Source organism: Acanthopagrus latus, chromosome 2, assembly GCF_904848185.1.
Source record: "Acanthopagrus latus isolate v.2019 chromosome 2, fAcaLat1.1, whole genome shotgun sequence".
Lineage (NCBI taxonomy): Eukaryota > Metazoa > Chordata > Actinopteri > Spariformes > Sparidae > Acanthopagrus > Acanthopagrus latus.
The window spans coordinates 13,144,559-13,170,284 of record NC_051040.1 but is presented as its reverse complement, the minus strand read 5'-3'; the positions used below and the strand labels follow the sequence as shown (position 1 = coordinate 13,170,284).

Here is a 25,726-nt window from a genome sequence, read left to right as displayed (position 1 = left end):
TACGACTGATTAATGAGAACTGACACTGTTGTCCTCTTTTCTGCAACCTCCTTTGCATGACGCATCCACAATAGGGAAAGAGCACAGGGTCAAGGGGCGTGTGTGTGCGTGTGTGTGTGTGTTAGTGTGGGGTGGGGTGGGGTTACAGTGTAGTCAAACAAAGAGGGCCTCTGACACAAATCCACCAAGTCCTTCTCCCTCTCTTTTTTCACGAGGCCTCTCACTGTTTGATTTTTCTGCCCCCTGAATGGTGCCATTGAAAAAGAGGCAGTTAGGACCTTATTGTACGAAGTCTATGTGAGCTCCCAAAGGAATAAATGAGCTCTCGGAGACAAACCTGACTGTTGCAGATCATTTTGCACTAAGTCACGTTTTCTCCACACTGAATGGTTACATTGACTTAGGGTCAAAGATTTTACTTGGCTAAAAAATGTCGCTACACATGAAAATCAAGATATGTGATTTATGATGGAGTCTTGAATGTCTTTTGCCTGATTTTGGCCTTTGAAATCTGCAACTGCAGCTTTCTCCACCCAACATTTGTGTAGCTATATGGCCTAGATAAGCTGGGCTGGTGGAGAGAGAGTGTGGCAGGCCTGAGAGATAGCGGTCAGAGATAGAGATAATAGTGCCCGCCGGTTCCTCTGATGAAATGATGGACTCCTTTGGGGTTTTCTGCTCAGACAGTAGGCATTATAACTGGCTTTGTACCACAGACAGCGGCTAGGCTGAAACAAAGTGTGGGAAAGGCTTGGCATATTGTGGGTGGAATACTATAAGGTCAAATTAATCTTAGAACAAGTAAAAGGGTTTAACCGCTGGCGAATTAGGAGATTATTCAGTGCAATTTCCCCTTCACGAAATGAGGCACAGTAAGAGAGGGAGCACCATTTTACGGGCTCAGTCTTATTAGCAAAACCTGACACTGACTGACTGAGCTTTCTAAATGAAGGAAGCCAAATATGCTGGCCTGGATAATACAGTTAAAGACTTTAAATTCATCTCATGTCAAGTTCAAAGTGCGGCTTCAAGGTGCACTTGGCTCAAGTTCACTTTGATTCCAGCGATGACACTGTAAGACACGGCAGGATGTGCAGGCAGCACTGTGATACAGCACTATGGTGTTTCTCACAGGACAACATAGATCAAGAGCAGCAACGTATGACTGCACACAGGAAAACCAGCCTGAAAAGAGAGGTAGCTCCGTGTCTCTGCATAAGGCATCCACTTTCCTGAAGGACAACAAGACTCCAAACATACTTCTCCAGATTTCCTCCATTTATCAGCGTTTAAATCACTTTTAGAACAAGAGCTCCAAACCAATTTTATCACCGTCTTGGAAGTTATTTGAATGACAAACTAAGCAACACAAAACAATGACTACAATGTCACTATTCAGTTTTTCCCTAGTCATCGTCATGGTCAGTTAAGTCATGATGTAATAGCTGATAAAAATTCTGCAACAAAGGGTTAGCTTCATTTAAACATGGAGGAGATGGGAGTGAAGTGAGTGACATTTACGTCAGTAGTGTATTTAACACGGCTGAATAATGAGAAGTGACACTGTTGTCCTCTTTCCTGCAACCTCCTCTGCATGACGCATCCACAATAGCAAAAGAGCGGCGGGTCAAGGGGCATGTGTATGTCTGTGTATGTGTTACAGTATAGTCAAACACAACACACAATAATGACTGACTATAATGTACACTTCTACAACTGGGTCACTAACATCCAACCCATTCTGAGGCTACTACATGGCTTTAAAAGTTAGTACTGTTTGTATTATAATATATTATATGATATTATATCCTACTATCATATTTAATAGAGAGTCTTTGTTAATTAGTAGAAAGATATTTTTATGTAATTGTGCCCATCTCCGATGGTCCATTATTACATTTTTTAGTGATCTTTTAGTGGTCTTAACAGCTATTAATTGATGAGTGTTCAGATCCGTTAGCCAAACAAACTGCGGGATTATGCTGTCCACTGGCTACTATTAGCTAACAGCTAACGAGCCCTGTGCCTATTAAATCAACATAAATTTGTTCATAATGAAGCATAACAGGGAAAAACCAGTGTCATATTTTTTCAGATGAGCAGCCACTCAGTGATAGTAACAGTAGTAGTAGTAACATCATGAGAAGACCACTCTGTAATAGTCTGACCTTCAGTTTGTCATTTGCTAAGTGATAGTTATACATACTGGTGAAAACTGAAACAAAATCCATCTGATCCTGCAGGCGTTGCAAGGGTCTCTGCTTCTTCAAAACACATTTACTAACATCACCGGGAGGACATGACACCGCTAATCTAGAGCCCTGTGTATAACCCTGCCACCACTGCTCCTGAATATATGCATTTTTGACTGTCTGCAGGCTGGGGTAATTTATAAATGTTTAAAATAAAAAGCTAAACCATTACTTTTTTAACAGAAGTGGTTCAGAAGTCTGAGCCTTTTTATCAGCACGTGAGTGCACGTGCAACTATATAAAAGTCAAGCAACTATTAACTGGCAAAAAGCTGACCCACCAGAAAACAGTTTTAAAGTTCAAGTGTTTATGATGGAATACGGCTATAAAGATCAGCTGACATGAGGGTGACAAACTCCGGTAGGTACAGACTGTCACAGACTGGCTCTTTGAGAACTCATGTCCTCTAAATGTCACCCTCCCGTCCTCATGCAGCCTCTTTGTTTGTTTACATTTGGCCCAATGGCACCCTTCGGTCCCACCCTGTCCTGAGGTGATCCTGACCCAGACCCCTTCAATCCACCACAGGGACTCGACACAGCAGCAGCAGGCTCAGAGCTGCTAGAGGAAATTAAAAACACAGCTACCACTCCCTTGTTTCTCCCTTTTCCTCCCCCCTCTCTTGAGTGAGGCCAGCTTCTGGTACCTCCTGGTAAAGTCTGCGTACTAAGTTCCTTTTTTAATATTTATTGCTTCTGCAATCCCTGAGTCTAGAATTATGAGCAAGAAAGAGCTCGCTCTATGCCATCTCAGTGTCTGGCTGATGAGGAATGCACTGATTACAAGTGTTGAACTCTCGTTTCTGTGAAGGACGGGATAAAATTAAATTACAAATCATTTTCTCCAGAAACTCAGAAGAATCATAATTACCCAAAACCTATATATAATAGGCTGAGTCACTCCTCTCACTGTAGACTCTTGTGTGGTCAGGTTGGTGAGAAATGTCTGGGATCAGCTTGCTTTCAGCCAAAGACATTCAGAGTAGGTGGGAGAGCTGCAGACTGAACAAGATATATAGGAAAGGAACATGGAAAATACAAGGAAGAGGAATACATGGGGGAACCCCAAAAATATGATCCTCTATGTTTTAACAGCCACTCAGGCAAATGCTGAATGCTGACGGAAATTTATTTTCAGCTCACAAATAGAAACTAAAATAGGATTTGACAATTTCATTACTGAATCCTTCAGTGGAAATAGTATTTTTTCAATGGTTCCAGACATTTAAATGGAACAAATTGTATTCTTTTGAATAAAAAGAAAGCACTGATTAGAAAGGACATACATATGGATGGAAACAGTGTCACAGATGTGCCATGAAAATTTCAAAATATAAATACATCTTAATGATGGCGGTGATAAAAATCAAAGCTTTCATGATGCTATTAGATTGCTGATTGTTGAATTGATAGATCGATCCAAATCAATATATCATTACAGCCCTACTAACCAATCAGTAGAGAGTGATGTATTATTTTGTTGTTATTTTCAGATGTCATGGAGGATGCCATAGCTGTTGCTAGAAACAGAGCTCCAATCATAATTCAACTAGATCAACAGAAAAAATAATCAATTTCTCAATTAAGCGTTAAGCAAAAATCTAATGGAAAAAAAATGGAATGGACTTGTTTTTACTACTTTATGATATCTTATAGCCCAAAAAGTATCGATTACTCCAGAAAATAATCAGCAGATTAATTGGCAATGACAATTATCACTAACGCAGCCCTAACTAGGATCATCTGACTTTTTATTTTCATATCTTAAAAAAAGTAACGCATTTATGAGTTTCTTATTTTGTATGTCGTCTTACAATATCATTCACCCATGATGCCATTCCTCTGTAGGAAAAACAAAACATCAGTTCTCTGGATGGCCAGGCAAATCAGAGATATTGGTGGCAATAGAGGTCTGGAAGCAGGCTAGGGCAAAACTGTGAAAAGTAAAAAGCAACTATGCTTCCTGCCACCAATTAGACGCACACTGCCATTCACATAGTTTCCTCTTAAAATGTTTACATCCTCTAAAACTAAATGTCAAATCTTTCTTGTTCCTTATTTATCCCAGTTATTCTGTTTAACAAACACAAGTGTAACCAAGCTGCATGAACCAGTCAGATTAACAGGTGCTGCTGGTTAGACTTTCTTTCAATACTGCATGTACAGCTCTAAACTTTACACCGTAGAAGCTAAGTTATATGGTTGTCACTCTTAATATGAGTGCTGAATACCATTATATTCAGACATACTGAATTTCAGCTGTCATTCTGTAGTGTTTAAGAACCTTAATGGCGAACAGATTTTAGCCACAGTGGTGGTTATATATATAATTCCATGTATGAGTGTTATAGAGCCTCTATAGATCTGCTGGAGTTGTCATACACATACTCAAAAATATAACTACACATCAAGGCTACTGCAGCTATGAAGAGACCACATAGAGACCACAAGAAGTGTTATTGAGCCCCTTTCCATTTTTCTCTTCAGTGAGGCCATACTGAATATAAATCTATATTAGATATGTCTGTGCGGTTTATTTTCCCTTCTTGGCAGTGACATAGCTAGGAGGGAGGTCCTAACATAGACCTAAAAAGACTTCACAAAGGTGATCTCACTGCTGTGTTCATCATTGAAAGAAAAATTCTGCTATTTTTGTGTGTCTCCCTGTCTGTCACCCTCTTGGAACAATTTCATGTAGACATGTTCAAACAGTCCAAACCCACAGCACCCAAACAAAGCCGGCGGTTGCTGGAAGTCCTGGCAAAACAGGAAATACAACTTCATGGCAGCAGCACACACAACACAGTGAGGATGACTTTGAGCAAACCAGGCAATCGAGTTTCACATCACCATGAGTCACTGCACACCTCCATGAACAAGGAGAAACAATTTGTTTCTCTGGCAGTCACGTCGACAGAGTGTTGGACTAAACACACACACAATGACCTCCTGACTTAATACAAACAGAAACTGGGGGGAGCTTGGTTTTTGTTTTGTTTTTTCAAGGTAGAATGATGATAACAATTTCTGATCAATTAAAAATGACATATTCCAAAGTAAAAACAAAACACTAGAGAAATGATCAGTCTTAGGAAGACTACTTTAATCCTTGTTTCGACAGAACTACAACTTCCTGTATGCTCCCACACTGTAACTCTAGCTGGATGGGGTTGGAAATGTTAAGCGACAGGGGTGGTGCGGCTCCCTTCAAAGCCTCTGTGGATGGTCTGGTTAATGAGACGAGCCGGTCTCTTTACGGGCCACATGTATAGCTGAAACACACACACACACTTTTACCCTGCATACCACACCTTTCTGCTCATTAGTAGCTCTATATCTTCTATCGTTTCTCAGATTTTCTTGGAATCCACCTCGTCTTCTTTTACATTTCTTTGGCGTCATCCTGGCAGCTCTTCCCACCTGTGTATTACTGCTCATTTTTCTCTCTTTCACAGCCAGATGGACAGAGCAGAGGGAGACACACAGAGACAGAGAGAGAGAGAGAGAGAGAGAGAGAGAGAGAGAGAGAGAGAGAGAGAGAGAGAGAGAGAGAGAGAGAGAGAGGGTGACAAACAGCAGAGCGTCCAGTTCTCTCTGGGTGGCCTGTGTCCAAGCTATTTGCTAATGGCGAGTCACAACAGCAGCTCACGATGCAAATGTAAAGCTAAAGCAGCATACACACACAGAAATGCTGTACATCTGAGCATCTAATGAAGCCTCTGCTGCAGCCACCCACCAACCACTTAGTGCTGTGGTTTTGCTCTGATGCTTTTTATAAACACAGACCTGGAGAACATGGGGAACAGGTGTCACACATACTCGGTGGCAGCTGTAGGAGGTTTAACATTAGCACTGAGGCCTCGCAGAGAAACCCTCTACCTCCATCTAAAACATTTGCCAGACCATTTGAGTTTGTTCTCCTGCCAGTGGCTAGGCACTCACTGAAGCAAATATTGACTGAGGGCTGGCTTTGGCCCTGCCTCTGTGCTCCACCACATCACCTTGGACTTTAGCTCAGAATGCTGCAGTGCACATCCAAAACCACACCACCCACTTCAATATGTTACTCCTCAATCTGCTGGGGTACAAAATCATGAAGAGAGAACTGTAAGAGGACTGTTAGTTCCCCATTTCTTTAAAAGGGTTACTGTAATCACAAATGAGGAAGCAGTGATTCAAACGGTGACTAGTTAGAAGAAGTTCCTCATTTCTGATAAGCTGCAACCAGCTTATTGTTGTAAACCTACTCATAGATGATTAGAATCTGTGACTTTTCATTTGGCAGATGTACATTACCAACCAAACCAAACACAAAACACAAAGTCAAAGTCTGTGTAGCTGAATGGTACATACTGTATGTTTATTTTACTTTAAGCTTAAATGGGCCGACTGAAGCTGAAACTTCCGGTGACTAATGGTGTGATTGTAGTTTTTAAAATGTTTATTTAAAGGTGGGAAATAATAAATGACACAACATTTTGGGAAATATGCCTGGTTACATTCTCATTGTGAGTTAGTTTAGTATATCAGTATCACTCTCATATATGTCAGTTTAATATAGAGTGAATAAAGGGGCAGACTAGACAAGAAACTTGTAATAATAACAATAACAAAAAGTGCACACATGCAGGAATATTACATGACCTCCTGATGTATTTTAGAAAGAAAGCTTTAGAGGCGTTGGTAGCTATGTCATCTTTGGACCATGAAGGGTATAAATAGTTGACAGAGCTTCCTGGTCTAAGTGAAACCTTTGCAGAAGTGCCTTAGACCTGCATTCTTTCTACTGGCCAGTTCCACTGGTTTCAAAAACAAGGCTCATTGTATGTAAACTTTGAGAAAACAACACGATTTTTAAATTGATTTATTACCTCAGTAAACAAACTACTAATCAGTTAATGGTTTCGATTGCTAGTTTCAAGTCATATTTAACACAGCTAGATGTTTATTTTGTAATGAATGGTCACTTTTAGGGGAAAAAACAAAACAAGATGTCATCAACCATAATGGCATCCTCTAGGCTTAAAAATGATCAAACACAAACCAATGGATGACATCATGATGGTTTACAATACAGTCTTTGATTTGATCAGAGCTGGGTTAGACCCTTGTGCTCCGTATGGATCCATACCTATCCTTATATGGATCACAGATCAGGTTGGTCACACCACTGGGAAGCAGGTATCTGTTGTGTGTATGTACATATAAGTAGCCCTAGTGTAAATTACTGCCCAGATGGATAAGAGTCTGTCTGCTTGGTTACTTCCTCCACCACACTGGCCCGCACTGAGCCATCTGTTCAACCAAGCAGACTGTGCCAGGCCAGGCCAGGCTAGGCCAGGTCCTGCCTTATAGCCTTAGAGCGGGCCTGCGTCTTTAGAGATGGTGAGATTTGGATATCACTTGCATTCCCTTTCTCCAACTGCCTTCCCTGGTTAAACAAGTGACCTGTCATGTTTGAACCACCACGATAATATATTATTGTCTTGTGGAGCCAGAGAGCATGAATTTAATGAGATGAGACTATATGAGCTGTGCCAGGAAAAAAAGTTCTGTTAGTTATGCAAACGCAGCAATTCCACTGCATTAATGAAAATGGTTAAATCTGCACTCAAGTCATAAACTCCGACCTTTACTACAGAAGTTCTACCAAGCATAATTGCTCTACGGATGTACAACAACACAGAGTAGAGAGCACTAACAGTAATTTCACCAGAGATAATGCAGTCTTGAGAGGACAAAGATCTTTTATGAGATGGTAATGAGTCTTCATGGCTGCCTAAGCACATCACAGCTTGTATGCAGTGTTGGACTACATACCACTGTACTGTAGACTGCTTTTAAAGTGAAGTTTTGCCATGGCTAAGCAGCTTAGACTTGGCCAAAACTTGCATACAAAAACAGCACAGCCTCTTTTAGATCACATCACTCATTGTGTCTCATCGTTTACTTTTCTTCTCACCAGCATCTATTCCATACTCTGTATAAAAAGCCCAATTTGTTCACCATCCCCACCCTCACTCCCCTCCATGCAGACTCCTCAGACAGCTCTCCCTTTCAGCAATAGAATCAGCCTTTGTTAATTATAAATCTCACCCTGTCCTCGACTAACAGGCCCTGGGCAGGAAGTTCTCAGAGCAAATGCACGAGATGAGAAGAGATAGGTAGAAGGAGAAAGAGGTGAGACGAATGATTGGAAGGAGGAGGTCAGATGATGGATATGAGAAGGGACACAGAGAGGACAGAGTTTGTTTTGGGGGAAAGAGGGATAAAATGAGGACCGGGTAGCGACTGAGGAAGCATGGCTGACCCCAATACTGCCATGACTCCTCTCTGCTAGAAGGGGGGGCGGGGGGGGAGTCCAGACGTAAACCTACAGTGACAGGATTGCTGCTGCTCCAACAATGCACCCCCATCACTGAATCAGCCATCGCTTGTTCATGCTCCCCCCCCACCTCCTCCCCTTTCTCCTTCTCCATCTCTGCTACTTCACTTGCACAAAACAGGAAACTTCTTCAAATGTTTTGTCTAGATGTGCTACACTATAAATGCGCTATTTTTGCAAATAAATTGATCTAAAGCGCATTAACATTCAGCCACATCAAAAGCTTTGTGCACACACTGACTTCATTTCTCAGTGCAACCCATCCATGCATGTTAAAAAAGGGAGAGAAGCCTGCACATAAAGAATGCAAGGAACGTGGCGTTATGAGCCCGTTTTATTAAGAGAGGGAGTCCAGCATAGTGAGGGGATAACAGGCATGTGATGCTGGCAGTAAGCTGGTAGAGGATGGACTCAGAACTGGACTGTAGTCAGACCCCTGGGGCAGAGGCCAGCCCAACACAAACCAGTCTGGAGGGGGGCAAATAAACATGCCTGGCTGGCTGGCTGTGAGCGCTGAGAGAGCCAACAGGGAGGCTCACTTCAAACCACAGCAGGGCTACTTCTCTGGTGTGTTTACGACCAGGAAACTGCCTGACACACACACAGAACTCAGTTGATGGACAGATGCGCACTCATATGCATCCACTTATGGGACAATAAGAAACACCATGGTGGTGCAAATAATCAGAAATCGTGAAGGCAGGATAAAAAACTCATAACATTTCCAGGCAGTAAGACAAGAGAGCAGCCGCGAGCACCAAACTATCAGCTCACTCTGGGAAGAGGATTAAAAGCACTAAGCTCACCGTTTTGGCAGGAGACCCTGAGATGGTGTGCTAAGTGGGTTAAAGCACACCCCAAGTCTCATAATCACTCCGGTCTCCCCCTCCTCCTCCCTGCTTCTCCCTCCGTCTGCCAATACCAGCCAAGGGGAGCAATTTCAAGTCCCACGGAGGACTTGGGAGAAGTTGAGGTGGAGGGAGTTATATGCAGTTGAAAGACGTGCATCAAAATGTGAATTTCATCTGGACACAAATGTGCCTCAAAGACACGTGGGGGGTATTGGCTGAGTCTTTGTTTTACGAGGGTCTGCTGCTCTTCCTCTCACACCTACTGTAATGTGTGATCTAGTGTTTCCACCGCCCTGCGCTTCTCCTGTTTTGAGGACATATCGTTTCCGAGCTAAAATGTTACATGCGTGACTCTTTTTATTGATCTGTGTGCACTCTGTACATGTAAGAAAAAATGTCCACAGTGAATCCCTTGTCAACACCTGTAGGCACACACACATGAAAACGCATACAGCCCGACTTCTCACACAACGTCACCAAACGAGACACTGTTGTAACATGAGTCTATGGTGAAACTGTAGTACCATAGCTTGGCAGGTCTGGCTCCACTCTAGCACAGTCCCGGGCCCCAGAGAGACCAGTCACTGTTTGCCTGTGGGACTTTGACTAGTGAGAGCAAACAGAGTACAGTAAGTCCATAGAGACTGAGCTGAAACACAGAGCTGCAGAAAGTACTGTAAGAACTGGTGCTGTGAGAAAAGTGAAACAAAGAATGCAGCAGTCAGCGCGCCAGGGAGTTTGAAAAAAAGAGCAAACAGCACCAGGAGTAAATCTCAAGGTAACTGTACGCTGCGCATTTGTTAAAATTTACACACGTGTATGCAAGGCACTAACCTCTGCTATTGTAAATCAGTACAATTGGCCTGTCGGCTGTTGTGGAAACACAAAACACAGGTGAACACAGTAATTTTCACCCCTTTTCAGATGTAATGCTATAATGTGCGTTGACATCAAGGACACTGACTTGTAAAAGGATAACCCCACCAAAACAAGTCTGATGTCTGCTAGATGTATTATGATGAGGTATATGACCTGCTGCTCTCTACTGCTAAAAATAGGGTCAAATTGCTCACTTATTCTGAGTTTAAAAAACCTTCACATACATACTATTTTTGTTGTAAAAGTGGTATCTTTGAGTTGAGCAGTGGACAGGCATGTTCAAAACCCCCTCAAAAAAATGTTGTCTCACTTTCAACCCAGCTCCACTAACGGCACCAGTTGGACTAGCTGCTGCAGAAACTAATCTTCCACAATATAAATTATACACTGCTGCTTTAATGTCTCTGATTCCCAGGAGACTGATCCTTCTAAAGTTAAAAGGAAGAAACAACACCCACCTACACTCATCGGATAAGGAACCTAATACAGGTTAGAATCACTCTGGCAGCCATTCATTGCCCATGGTGAGAAATTAAAGTCTGAATCACTCTCTGGCAACAAGATATCTGTTGAAAATGACTTATTTACTTATCACCTTTCTTGCATTGAACTTGTTTATTTCTCTACTTATTTCTTATCTTTATGCACTGGTGTTGGTAGTGTTTTGCTGTTGGGATGTTTCCCGTCATCTAAAAAAGAACTGGCACCATCAACTCAACAAATTAAGTCATCAGCACTGACAGATAAGTATTCAACACCTTTAAAATGCACAGGAGCAGTAGAGAGCTCCTTGTCATACCATTTGACTGCTTTAAATAATAATTTGTTTTTTTATTGTCTGTTTTGGATGGTATTCAGCAAAAACAAAAAGTGTCCTAAAAATGCACACATGAACATATAAATGCTTAACACACTCCTGCAAAATGAGAGGCAGGTGGTGAGCAAAGGTGAACACAGTCTATTCAGGAGTTATTATAAAGAGGGGTTTGTCTGCCTAAAAGAGGATTACAGGAGAAAGGTGTGGCTCCTTTTAACTCACAGTAGCATTGTGTGTGTGTGTGTGTGTGTGTGTGTGCGCGCATGCGTGTGTGTCCCTAGCCCATATGAAGACTCTATTATGCAAAGTTAAATGGAGACACAGGATCTGACTGAAGTTCTGTCAACGCCTTCTCCTCAGTATCCACAGGTCAACCTCGACTTACTTTAAAACCCGTTTGCCTCTAAACCAGCAGATGGTTCTAATGCTGAAGTAGCTATGATAATTTATGTATGCTTGTTGGTCTCAAGTCACAGTATCAATCACACACTGCAGGCAAGGGGGAGTTTGACACGCCAATAGAGATCTCAGCCCCTCAAAACTATCCCAGGCATCTGGATCGACGGCAGCATCTCTGAAGTGGAATTTGGCCAGTAATAACAGCAGCAGTAATAACAGTCGAATGGAAGGTGTGTCTTTTCCAACCAGCTTCAAATGAAACTCCAACAGAGGGACTGTACCACCGTATCACCATCACCACTTTGTTCCTCAAACTCGGCCATGGCAACAGGAGCAGGGATGGCTTGAAGGCCTGCACGGCTGTCACTTTGCTCCTTCTTCACCCTGCTATCCAGAGTCATCATGGTTCTGGCCTAAACTTGTGCAGAGCACTGTCACAACAAGCTAAATCCCTCCAGAAGTCACCTCTCTTTCTCTCTGTGTTTGGTTTAAAGCGTGGCGTGAGTCCAGGGTGTGGTTCTACAACCATGCATTCACTCACGCATGCATGTGCACCCACACTGAGCTGCACATGTGCGCACAAAAGCACACACTGGCCTATTTGTTTTCCAGGCGCAGACAGCCATGGTGTGGAGTGAAAACATTTGACTAATAGTAAAAAGTTTAGAGAGAAAAAGAGGGAGGAGAGGTGGAGAGAAGGGAAGAGGAGAGCTGCAAAGTATAATTTCACAGCTGAATGAAATCTTTTGAAGGAACCTTCCTGCCAAGACGTTAGGAAAGAGGATCAATACCGTTCTGTGTCAATGCAATAACTCTGGTGGTAAAGCAAGGAGTGGATTAGATTAGTTTAGTATAAAGACTGAAATCAGAGGGAAAAATAGCTAGCCTGTTGAAATCGGCTGGAGGTTAGCAGTTAGCGGGCTTCAAAGTACTGCAGAGTGTTTAGTTTAGGGAGCAAACAGCTAACAGAGCTAAAGACACAACAGGACTTATAGTCTCTGTTCAGAGGACCATAAAGCATTATAACAGTGAAGTGCAGTTTAGGCTGAGAAAAGTTTGGAAGTAAAAGCCCTCTGAATGCTAATAGTTTTCACTAACAACCAGAGGCCAGGATGATCATAACAATATAAAGACAATATTTTGATTTTGGGACTGTTTACATTCACTTTCCGAAGGTGAAAAAGTTGGACTGCAGCCCTATGCTAAGCAAACCTACTCTAAGTGCCTGTTAGCTTCAGGCTCATTATAGATAGAAAGAGGAATCGCATCGATTTCTTTATGTAATTATTAGCAAGAAAATGAATCAGCGTATTTCTCAAAATGTTGAACTCCTCCTTTAAGGGAGCAGAAAAACCCACAGCCTGGAGGCTCCCCACTGGGCTGCCAACATTCCTGTCAAATTCAGACGTGGGAACCACTGGAAAAACAGACAACTGTGCATGTGAGTCGGGGGAGGGATGGGCGTCTGCAGCAGTTGTATGGCAGAAATGAGCTTAATGGACGCAGCCATGTGTGTGCTGAGGTGTTTGGGCTGAGAGCAGTGACAGAGTTCATGTCTTGGAGGGAGAGATGAGCAGAGAGGTTGGCTAAGTGCACGTCTGCTCGGCGGAGAAGGAGGGGTGGAGGAGTCGAGGGTGTTCGAACGCCTTTGGGCAACAAAGTGGGTCAAGCAAGTTTCATCCGGGGGCGGGGAGACTGCACTGACCTTCAGCGCACTCACAAGCAGTCACCTGGTGTCTGCAGCAGCACAAAGACAAAATGTTCACTGTCTTCTTCCTCTCTCTCTTCTTCTAAACCTCTTTGTGTTGCATCTCTAATCACAGCAAGAGGAGATCCGCTCCACATACAGTACACACCCTCTCCAGAGACTGCCACACAACAGACTGCATTTTCTCTGCAGATTCACACACTCCCTCACCTCTATCTAGGAGGGGTTTGTATCACGGTTCACTGTTTTTTTTGCCACTCACTTCCAATGCGTTTTGTTCCCCTTCTCTGTCTTTTGATTATTGTAATTTTTTTCTAAGATAGAGCCTCACCTGACACACTGAACCCGACTGCTATCTAATTGGAACTAAGCTGCAGAGGTCATGGGGAAAACTGAGGAAGAAAAGGGAGGACGAATCAAGGAGGTGAAAGAGGAGAAGGAAGCACGTGGGCTGGCTTTCTTCTTGCAACAGGCCTCCCTTTTAGCCTCTCCCACTGTCTGTCCTCCTCTCCCTCCTCCCTTGTCAAGCCACTTCTCTCCCTCTGAGTTATCAGCTCATCCGTCTCCTCCTCTCCCACGATGATAACAGGCCCCACTGTTGTATGCAGAAACACCCAAACTTCTGTCACTTCCTCCTCCCCTCCACTGCTGTCCTGACTACTCCTGTGGGAGGGTTAGCAAGGCTGTCACTGCTGCACACACACTCAACACAGAAAACACACACACATGCCGGTGGGGAATACGGTAGTTTGTATCGCAATTTTAGGCTACAACAAATAATTACAGAGATAACCGATGCTTCTGACTGGAATAAAAGAGTATTTACCATGAATAAGTGTTACCCATCACTTACAGCTATGATCTGAAAGCAACTGGGGCAGCAGCCAATTGTGCAGAGTGGAATTACTTCAAACAGAAGACTAAAAACAGTCAAAGAGATGGTTACAATGCAAGTGTTTCAAACGGTGGCATCAGCGGAGCTAATTACAATACTACTAATTTAATCATGCGCTTAAATACACAGCCCTGGAAGGCATACAAGTTCTCACAAGTAGTAGCACAGCAGAAGTTTGTGCTCAGGCTCAGCAAAAAAGCTGAAAGAAAAAGGATCTGTTTGTATTGTGCTGGATGAACAAAACCTGTATTTGGAGGGAAATGGAGCGGCATGAGCCACACTTCAGTTTCCCTCTTAGACATTATCCTCATATAAACTTTACAACGCCTGCGAAGTAACTTTGGATTGTTTGAAAGATGAGACCACAGTTTGTTCCACTACAGATCTCTCCTTATAACTGCTCAGTGTGACCAAATATGCTGGATTGATTCCAGATGTATTTCTTTAAAAATACAATAGTCAGTGTATACTGCTCCTCTGAAGATTCTCTTATGCTGGTAACAGCCATGGAATGATATGATTATTTCATGTCACAATTATCCCGGTCAAGATAATTCCTCATAATACCGCAATATTCATCAAACAATGCTTAAAACTAAATGACACAAAAACTGGATATCAGAGACTGGAATCACTTTATTTTACATGTTGTTCAGAAACAAGTGTTTTTTTATAGCATCACAGATGCAGACATCCTTTGATGTGATTATCCCAATAATGGAAATTCATTACAATAAACTAATCTTGAGTCTTGAAGCTTGAAAAATCATATATTATCCCATTCTCCAGCGTTTATTTGCTTTGTTTTCTGGGTTACCAATCACTATATGATAATATTGAGCATCTGTTGGAGGTCTTTTAAATTGCTCTTTGTATCAGCTGTATTTTAAATATAACTGAAGATTAAAGCCATATTCTGATAGACATTAATTAGCACTGATGGGAAAAAACACAGCCGATTCATGATTACTACAAGGCCACTGCATTGTCAAGTCAGGGTGTTATGGAAAAAGCGCAGACGTCAAGCAGAAAATGCTGAATTTAGCATCAATTTTACACAAATATGACGTATCAGCTATCTATGATTAAAGCTCATCACCAGTCATTTTTGTTGTTTTATTTTGATGCTCTGAAGAACGAAGCTGCTCAGCGAGTTACAGAGTAGCACACCCAAGCTATCAAAGTGCATAGGGAGGCACTGGGGACCTTTAGAGTGATGCATGCACAAATATATAGGCAAATGATGATGGCCGGATGGAAAATTTTAACATATCGCCAAATCCTACTATTCAAATATGCACAAGCACAGATTCACTGTTCAGTTCTTTGCAACATGACTTATGTAACCTCACGCTTTGCCTCGTGACCATAAGATGGAGGATAAGGCGACTGCTGCCGTGACACCTTTCTAGGGCTGTAAAATTGTTCCTAACAACATCATAAATCATTGTGTATTTTGGCATGAAGCCTTTACATTCATGGAGCTATAACTCAAACTGGTCCTAGTGGATAATATTTCATCGTCTCTTCTTACCTGAAGCAACAAACCACCATCCTTTCTGTTTTTAGGTCTGAACACCCACTAACAGTGGCAATAAACTTGGTGATGTGATGACAAATTGACCACAGGAAAAACTAATCAATGATGCCATACTCAGCACTAGGGGTGGGAATCGAGAACCACTTCCGACTCAGAATCGGTTCCAACTGACCAATTCCATCGGAACTGCGTTCCCTGCCTGCACAAGGTTCTCCAGTTTTCCTGAAATTTTGTGTCGCGGTACATTTGCGTCACACTCTCCGCGACGACTCAGACCTTCAAGGTTTAAGTTAGCACTTGTAAGCAGGCGGTCGAACTAATATATTTAGACTACATTTTCTTTCTACACTATATCTTATCGTCAAGGTGTTGTTCAGTATGTTTGAGTTGAGTATGTTCAGTCTTGTGCAGACATAATTTTGGGAAAATATAAAATGGTTGCTTTTGGTGCAGAAGACTGTGTAGAACTCCTTTTTTCCCACTCAATTAACTACTCAGGAATCAATATGTGAATTGATAAGGAATTGGCCTGATGGGCAGAATCGACAAAGCACTTATATTGATAGAAACTTACCAATTCCCACCCCTACTCAGCACACACACACTCAAATTGTATTACATAATCAGCAACATTTATTTAACACCCAACCAAACAACAGCTTGATACTGTGTTTCTGAAAAATCCCCCAATGTCCCACTCAGACATAACAAACTATCTGCCCTGCCTCAGCGACCTCATAAACACATTAGCATACCATGCCCTCTCTGTGCAGAGCAGACTGAACAAACTTGCGAGCAAATAGCCCGCTAAATAGCCTCCATCCCACTATCAAATCTGATTTGGAAATGAGGAGGAAAAAAATGCACATTCTGGTACAGTACTATAAAAACTGGGCCAAGAGGCATTCATGGAATGACCACATGCTATACTCAATTAGCATTAAAACAATGGCTCCACAGTCAGCAGTCATAGCCTGAGATCTGAGCTATGAAGAGGAAGAGGGTGTGACAAACCATATGTATGTATGCATGCCTTTCTTGAATGGCTGCAAAAGTGTATGAATTCCTCTCTGCACACATACCACAGAATTAGGGAAAAAAGAGACAATATGTTTTGCTGTTTCCTTGAACATCTTACCGTGACACAATTGCAAAAAAAATAACTAAAAACATCTTTAAAACTCACCCAGACCACACACACGAGGTGGTGTGTGTTTAGCAGTCTGTGTTTTAAAAAGGACACGCAGGTCAGTAAAAGCAAAACATCCTGAGTGACAGAGGAAGGGGGAAACATGCAAATCTATCTACACGTTTCCTAATGGTGTTTGGTGTTACGCCCTTCTCTCCAACGGTTTTTTACAACAACAGTTGGAGACAGCGTGAATCCTCTCCAGTGACTAACATGAACCAATTCTAAACTATCCTCAACAATGAATGGGCAAAGAAGAATTCCAGGATATCAGCTTTAAAGGAATGTTTTTACTCATGTCCTGTGAATGGTCGTTCTTCTTCGTGACAGATCTCCTTGGTGCAAGGCCACTTCTCTCCCCGATGCCTATTGTCTGATTCATAGCAACACTCATCTCCACCACACACTCGCATCCTCCTCAGCACATACTCACTTCCTGTCCGACAATTTGACCTCTAACTGGCAGCACGGAGAGCCAGAAGGAGCAAAGAGACTGACACAACGCCCCCAAATAAAATACAGATGGAATTTCACATGAGGTGTCCTGGGGCTACAATGATGCTTTTATTGCTCTACAGAAAAAAGAAAAGAAAAAGTGGTCTTACAAACATCTTTCATGATGAAGAATTGACTCATTGTTCAGATGCAGAGTGCTAGGTCATTACAACCTCTTTTTGATCCAGTGATTCAAACTATTGACTGTGATGTTGGGCTTTTAACTTCCTGATTCACATTAACATTCCTTGATCAGCGATTTCAAACTTCCCGTCATTATTTTCTTGCACTCATACTTGCCTTGAAATTGCTCCAATAGGCTGTGTTTCTCCCTTCAACATGCGTCTTTATCCTTTCACAGCTGGTATGACTGATCAGTTGATTCTTGGTCAGCGGGTTAAAAGAAAATTACATACTTTTAGTAATTTGCAAGTAGCCAAATCATTGAAGTCATTAATTGAGAACAAATGATAATTATTTACTGATAACAGCATTTCAAATGTAAGCATTTCTTTGTTTTATATAAATTGACACTGAATACCGTTGAGTTTTAGACTGTTGATTGGACAGAAGATGTCAATCTGGGCTTTGTGACAAGCATTTATCACGATTTGTCATTTAATATGTGAAAAGAAATCATCAGGGATGTCACAATTCCACAGATCCACAATTGGTTTCGATTTTCAATTTAAAGCATTGACATTGTTAGACTCACATCTGGATCAACAGACCCCTATTTTATATTTTCAAAATGTCCTTTCTAAAGACAGGGGTTTTAACAGCAGCTTTTTGCAGGGCCAGAGTTAGGCAGCACAAAATAGTATTCAAAGTTTGTTACAAAGTTCAGTTGTTTAATCTGTCCAGAAAAAAACCTCTTCCCAGACAATCCAATAAAAGATCTCTGAAAAAGAAAATTAACCCAACATCATCTCTGATGCTGTCTGGGTTACCTCACCAGGCTACCAGCAAGCTAGCTGTGTCATCTTTGAAGTGCGCAAGTAGGCAGGGGTGGAGATGACACGAATACTGGGAGAATCTCCGATGCTGTTTAAGATTTCGATGATCAAAGTCAGGAGACCATCTTGATCGGTTTACACATTAGAATGAAAATTGTGACACGCCTACTTGAAAATGAAATTATCATTAGCTCTAACTCTAATAACTGTGATGATATGTTTGCAGAAATTAGGGCTGCAATTTATAATCTCTATCAATTAATGTGATATTGTTTTTTTATGCTTTTCAATTGTCAGTACAAAATGTCATAAAGAAGTGAAGAAATAAATAGCCGTCAGAAGCTCTCCAAACGTAAGGTGAAGTATATTGTACAACAAATAATAATCCAAAGACATCCACAAATTACCTGTTTAAATAACACATGACAAAAAAAATCAAATCCCTATATTTGAGAGGCTGGGATCAGAAGATTCCTAGTGTTTTTGCTTGTGGAAAAAAAAATCACTGAAATGATTAGCGCAGCCATTGGAATGTTTTCTGCTGCTTACAGTAAAACGGATAGCAATGGAGCTTATGACGCGACATGTGTTTGACGGTCAAGCTCATGTGTATGTGGGGCACACAAGGTTAATGTACTCCTCCTCACTCCATAAAAACAGATGGAGACACAATCAGCTGTTTCTCTATCCCGTCATGTAGGATTTCCTCTTTCCAGAACATTTCTGCTATGTTGGTGAATGACAGAGCTCTTTGTGTGCGCGCGCACACACACACACACATACCACCACCTGTCAAATCTATGCGTGAAGCATCAGTTAGAGACAGATATGAAGCAGGTGTATCAACACACTATTCCCCCTAAAGCAGCAGACGAACTCGTCTCCCAAGACACAAGAAACAAGATGTAGGAAGAATAAAGGAAATGAAGACGTTAAAGAGTGCTGCACCTCTCAGCTGCATGACAATTCATATTAATGGACGTGTCTCTGAATGCTTTGGAAGTCTCTAGAACAAAGCCTGTTCCCCAAAGATGGGACGCATGATTTGTGCTCCTATCATCAACAGTCTCTTGAAGCACTGAAACACCATTTAACTTCATCAGTTCCTTTTGAAAGAGGCACACAGGCTGGAGAGAAACATTATAAAAGGAAAGAGAGTAACAGATAAGCACTCTTAATGTTATGGAAATGAGCACATTCAGTCCTGCTCAGGGACTAAGCAGGCCTACAGCCCGTTATCGAAGCAATCCCCATCCCCTGTAGCCTTAGTATGAGTCCTGAGAAATAACCCAAACAGGTTTTCCTACGGTCCTGTCTGTAAAAATTCTTCAAGTTCTCCTCAGTTTCAATAAACAGGCTCTTTCTCAACTGGACAGCCATTTGTAAATCTGTTGAGTGGCCTCAGCTGCGTAAATCACTTTTATGCACAGCACTTTGCCAGGATGTCTCTATGCTTTGTAGTAAATGTATACATTTCCTGTAACCCTGTCAGAAGCGTAGTGTTAAGTCCAATAGTCCTCTTTAAGTGTGTTGTGGTTGGATGGTGAGACATTCCCTGTCACTCTCTCCCTCTGCTACCAGCGCTGACCAGGGGGAGGACGCAGGCCGACCTGTGGCAAGAAAATGCCTCCTCAACATCTGTGTTTATCCTCGAGCTAAAACCAACAGGCTATATTTACCCCGGTCAAACATAGCCAGCACAGAGTAGATTCAAGAGAGGAAAGATGTAGCCTGTGCTTCGCCTGGGAGTTCTTTTCTGTATATATCTGAAGTGAGAAGACCCTAACCCCCATAAAAGACAGAAAGAACACACTGTTATCAAGAGGAAATTTATGCACAGGACTGTGATTCTCTGATTCTGTGATTCATCATTTTCCCTGAGAAGAAGACAGATCGGTAAACAACACCTTGAGGAAATCTGACCTCTGAGGGAGTGAGAAGAAGAAAAAAAGGAGGAGGCAGGCTTGATAGATCAACTGCCTACCTAGCAAATGTTTTATGGCTGCACAGTAGGCCATAAAGCAGAGACTCATTTCAAGAAACATGGTGTGCTCTTATTTCTGTAAATCTCTGACCCCTTGACACGCTCGCATCTTGATTTATGGATAAGACCCTCAGGGGAGGAAAATACATCAAAGAGAGTGGACGGGGGAGCAGCAATACTGTTGGTGGTCTAATGCCATTTCATCTGAAACTGTGCACCTGCGCTCTGACTAATACATGTGTGTGACGCAGATCTACTGAAGGCACGTTCAACCTCTGTTTGACCCATTTACATGACACTGCTGTTATAAGGAATCCCTGACAGAGAAGTCGTAGATGGTATTTTTATTTAGGACAATGGTTTCTTACTGTATATATTCAAAGACTAGATATATATTAGGAAAAGGCTGCAATACTTCATCTTCTGTAACTGATGAAGGTTGTGAAGGAGTTGTGCCACTTTTCCATTTAATTAGATGTGATGGCCAGTTGCGCAGCCACGCTACACAGGTGCATCACACCTCTCTGCCCAATTTAGCCCCTAAGTTCCACCAGATCCGTGTTCAGTCCGTCTCCGATCCACCAAGGCAGCTAGGTAGGTTTCACTGGCTCTAGCACATTGCATATCTATTCTGTTGCAGCTCCGGCAATCCGGACCCTTCCGTAGCAGATACACAAGGCTTCTATTTCTGCCGGACGCTGAAGTAGAGCGCATCAATTCAGTCAAATTCAGCACAGAGCAGACGGGAAGTCATGCACTGAAACAACATAACATCTGGTTATCTGTGTTGAAAGAGACAAATCCAAGCACTTCTTCTAATCTTTCTGTTAGGAACAATATATTTGTTGTGTTTATTACACAGATGTATTACTGCAGTCACACATGATTCTGTAATTATCCCGGGAACTCCTCAGTGCCCCAGTGGGGGTTGACAGACAACAGAGCAAAACCGTAGCAGAGCCGTTCCGCAACGTACATACATGCAACCAGTGGAATTCCCGGTAAATTACAAAGGAAAGCAGCAAATTCTTACCTGTATGTTGGACATTGTTGCATGAAAAAAGACATTAAACTATTACCTGAAAGTTGACCAATTCTCTAATGTTTCTTTTTCAATTATTTAAGGAGGACATTGCTGTTCATACCAGCTCCAGTCTACCACTGTTGTGCCATACCAAACACAGCTAAACCACAGAATTACATAGAAGTACACTGCATTACATAATTATCAAATAAAATTTCATTTTCAGTTTCTCTCTCTGTATTCACACTGGCTCTCGCCCACACATTGCGGTCTCAGTTTCTGTGCTGCTGTCTCTGTGTGTCTTTCTTGTTGGACAAATCAATAAGTGAAAATGTGTTTAAATAATCAACAAATGTGACTCATGTGTTATAAAATGTGATCTATTGGTATTCTATCTTAATGTAGAACTAAATGCAATGTTATTTGGATAATCTTCATAATAATTGTTTTTTAATTTGAAATACACTTGGTGTGCCTTGCCTATATTTTGTTTTCTGTCTAGATTGTTTAACATCCATCCAAGAGGTGACTTTGATTACTGTGCCACTGTGAGAAGACTGACATTAGTGTTTTGAGATCTTTCGCAGGTATGAGGGGGATTTGATTTTTTATCTTCTTGTTATAAGATCTTTAAAACTGAATAAAAGAATCAGAAAAAGCAACCTTAAAGTGTCTAACCAATAACAAACACCTTTGAGTCGATTAATGCCCCAACTGCATTCACCCCCAGTCAGTGAGAGGCTTGGATGCAAGGTGTGATGACGTACGGTGACCTAGTCAGATTAACTACTGACATGAGCTGAACCTGTTGAACCTTCACAGTTTCAGTTTAAAAGGAGTATAAACCAACTGCTTGAGGCAGCAGTTAACACAGAGAGAGCTGTTTGGAATATGCTTCAGTAAGAAATCTATGTCAGTAGCTTGTACCAGACTATAAACTTAAATCTAAGACCATGCTTCATGTTCAAACTCATCAAAACAAACGTTTACAGCTTCACTGTCCACCCTGACATGGACCTGGTGGAATAAGGTGGACTAATATCATTCTCCCTCTCTGTTAGCCATCAAGATACACCCAATGATTTTGATGGATGTTGTTAAGGTGCCTCTTTATTTAACTAAGACGCCTCTGAGGATTAAATAGAAACCTGGCAAGAGGCTTTTCGTTCTAAAATTACAAACAGCAGGAGGGCTGCCAAGGTGTCGCGGTTGGGAAAGAAGATCTTTAACCAGAGCTGGTGCCAAAACAAAATCTTTGCTGCCTGAGAAAATGCACCAAAGACCCTCTTAAAAATGTATTGTTCACCCAAAAGATGACCATTCTGTAACATCTTTGTCAAGAATGAAGAAACAAGGAGAATTCAACAACGGATGAGTCACCTCTGCCAAGATAGGACTTGGTGATTCAACATAATGTTTACAGGCAAAATAACTCAGGTGGCCCACATTCAACTCTTTGAAGACAGGATCCTTTGTTCCCGCAGCTGTTTGCAATGAAACACCAGAGTCAGTAGCACAAAATATGACATGTTCCTCAGGATCACAGACTGTAAGTAAATGTTATCTCGTACCCAGTGGAGCAAAGTACTAGCAGACTGCTGGAGGTGCTTTACAACTATATGACGTAGGTTCAAAGTTATGAAATGAGCGCAGATAAGCACATATAATGTTTTGTTGTTGTACAGACCAAAGCAAAACATGCTTGCACAGATATTCTGGACCTGGCAGGTCTTTCAAAATCATGTTGTTTGCAAAACAACAAAATCCAAAAAGTATGAGCCATATTTCTTAATAACTGATGTATAAGCACCATAGTCTATATGACTACTTTCTGCGGGTTTGCTTCATCAAGTGACAAGCCCCTGCTGTTTTCAATATATTTATCAAAAGCAGCTTGCAGTGATATGTCATGCTGAACTACAGGTGTACTGCAATTTGTTTTTCCCAACAATCAATTAAAGAAACCTCTGCTTTGTCAGACACATAGAGAGTTACACAAGGACACAGGGGATGAGATATTAAAGGTTATAAAGATAGCCATGTGAAAGTAGACAGTTCAAACTCTAAGGTCTCAGAAGAGCAGGGCGTCTGATTGATATTGTGTTATTAAGCAGGAACTAAAAACAGACAACCGTGGCAGACTGATGAGTTCACAGGTCATAAATACCAATCCTTCTCAGTTTAGAAAAGATGGAAACGGGAAGCATTTTTTTAACTGACTGCTGCAGTCTGGTGCACAGCCTTTGTTCCAAGGAAACAGGATTTACAATATGGAGAGCAACGTCGTTACTATTCTGCATCAACTTCACAGTTCAGAACTGCTGCATTCAAATCTGATTTCCTCCTAAACTGACGATGGAATGCAGGATTCCCCTTCATTGTACTACAGCACACGGTGGGCAGCGGTCTGCTCCTCTCTTGTGCTGTTATAAGCCGGTGATCGGCGGGATAACGAGGGTGAGACACTGGAACATCATTCTCTGATCTTCCCTGGTAATAATTATTCCATTAGTTCCAGGTGGGAGGACACCAGGGTAAATGATGCCCAGAATATGTGCAGTGCTGCCATGCTCTGCTGCTCTAGCACGACCGATCCATCATCCTGATACTCGACGTGTCATTTCCTGAGGGCTGGGGAATACAGCAGCAACACGGGGGACCTCTATGAAAGGGAGACGGCACACCGAGGCATCATCACCTCCTCACGACCGCACAGACACACACACACACGCAAATGCATCTTGCAAATCCTGCGCACTGGTATGCACACGTCTCTTTGACAGCTGAACACAGCCCCCTATGCCCAATTCCCCTGTAAAGTCCACAATTAAAACATGTTGCACGTCCGATCACAGCACACCAGTGCCATTCACAACTACTGCAACACTCGCGTGTAAACAATACCTGTGCAGCAGAAAGCTTTCCCATGCAGCTCATTCTGAAACAAGTCTCCTGCCAAGGCAACTTCCGATTTGCAGCACTACTACTCGAAATTCAAAGCTCGTCCAGGCTAACTAGCTGGCTAGCTCTGCCCCCAAACAAAGCTCCCATTGTCTGGAACTTGTAGTCTTAGCCTTTTCTCTTGGCCCTCGCAACTGTGATTAACTCAGGTACGAAAAACTACAAAACCGAAGTCTGCTCAGCACCGCGAGCATGCGCACTGGAACCTTAATGATCAGGAAGGTTGTGTGATATTTTATAGTTAATAGATTTCTGCGGGTAGCGGCGTGTTTGAGGCTGTGTATCCACTCTGGTGAATAGCCGGAGGACGGAATGAAGTGTTGAGCCGGTGTGGACAGTCTGAGGCGGCACTCAGTCGAACAGCTCGGCCGTAGTAAGGAGCCTGCTCCCTGCATTGACTGAAGTTGGTCGGCTCGGCTGCCTCTAGGTGTTTTGCCTTTGCTCGCTAACGTCTAGTTCACTCGTCACTTTTCGGCGCTTTTGAATGGCCCGCACTGTTCAACTTCAGCTGTTGAGAGAGAAGAAAAAAAGCACACGTCTTACCTTATGCTGCTCCGGTGTTTCCGCCCAGCTCCTATTCCGTTAAAATAAGTCTCCAGACAGTGTGGAAAGAGTCGCTGGCCGACGGTCGACTGCCTGTTCACGGAGCGAGACGTTGCCAACGTTCAACCGAAACCACGGCGAAGCTGCGCCCGCACACTCACTGCGCATGCGTAGCTCTTGTTGGCGCAACCTACTGATAGTAACACACAGGGGGCAGCAGACTACTACTGCTGGAGCTGTGGACACACACATTGTTTTAATGACCAGCTGGGAAACGTGACAGAGCTTCACTCTGAATATTAAAGGAAAGACATATTATAAGTGTCAACATTTGAAGAAACAGGCTTCTAGGTAAGCCCTTTATATGTTTATCATGCTGTATGATCACATTCTGATTATGCATCACACACAAATTAGTCAATAGCACAACCTTGTGGTTGCTACACATTCTCAGTCCTCATTTGTTGTTATCTGGTATTTCACTAATTAATTCAGATAATTTTTTAAAAATATATTTTATTTATTTATTTTTCTTTTACATAAAGTCTACGGGATACACCAAGCGCATTCACAGAACTGAATACAGTACATTTTAGGAAAGAAGAAAACAGAGTACAAAACAAACAAAATAAAACACATAAGACAATATTATTATCGTTGTTTAAAAACAACCTGCAATCACTGATTACGACAGAAACGTCATAGTTGAGAACAATTTAAGATATTCTGTCAAAATATTACTTTGGTAAAAGTAAAGGTCACTCATGAGAATAGTGGGCTTACTTGAAAAAAAAGGCCTTAAAGTATATGATATTAAATGTACTTAAGTATGAAAATTATACATATATT

General features: G+C 42.1%; 1 protein-coding gene across 1 annotated transcript in view; it reads right to left on the bottom strand.

The window, feature by feature from the left end:
• The window catches only part of sipa1l3 (signal-induced proliferation-associated 1 like 3), a 68,273-nt gene extending 43,254 nt beyond the window's left edge, over nt 1-25,019 (bottom strand). The window contains exon 1 of the mRNA XM_037123293.1: nt 24,878-25,019. The gene's annotated coding sequence lies outside the window, so the exon portion shown is untranslated. The remainder of the gene's footprint in view (nt 1-24,877) is intronic.
• Nucleotides 25,020-25,726: the final 707 nt, after the last annotated feature.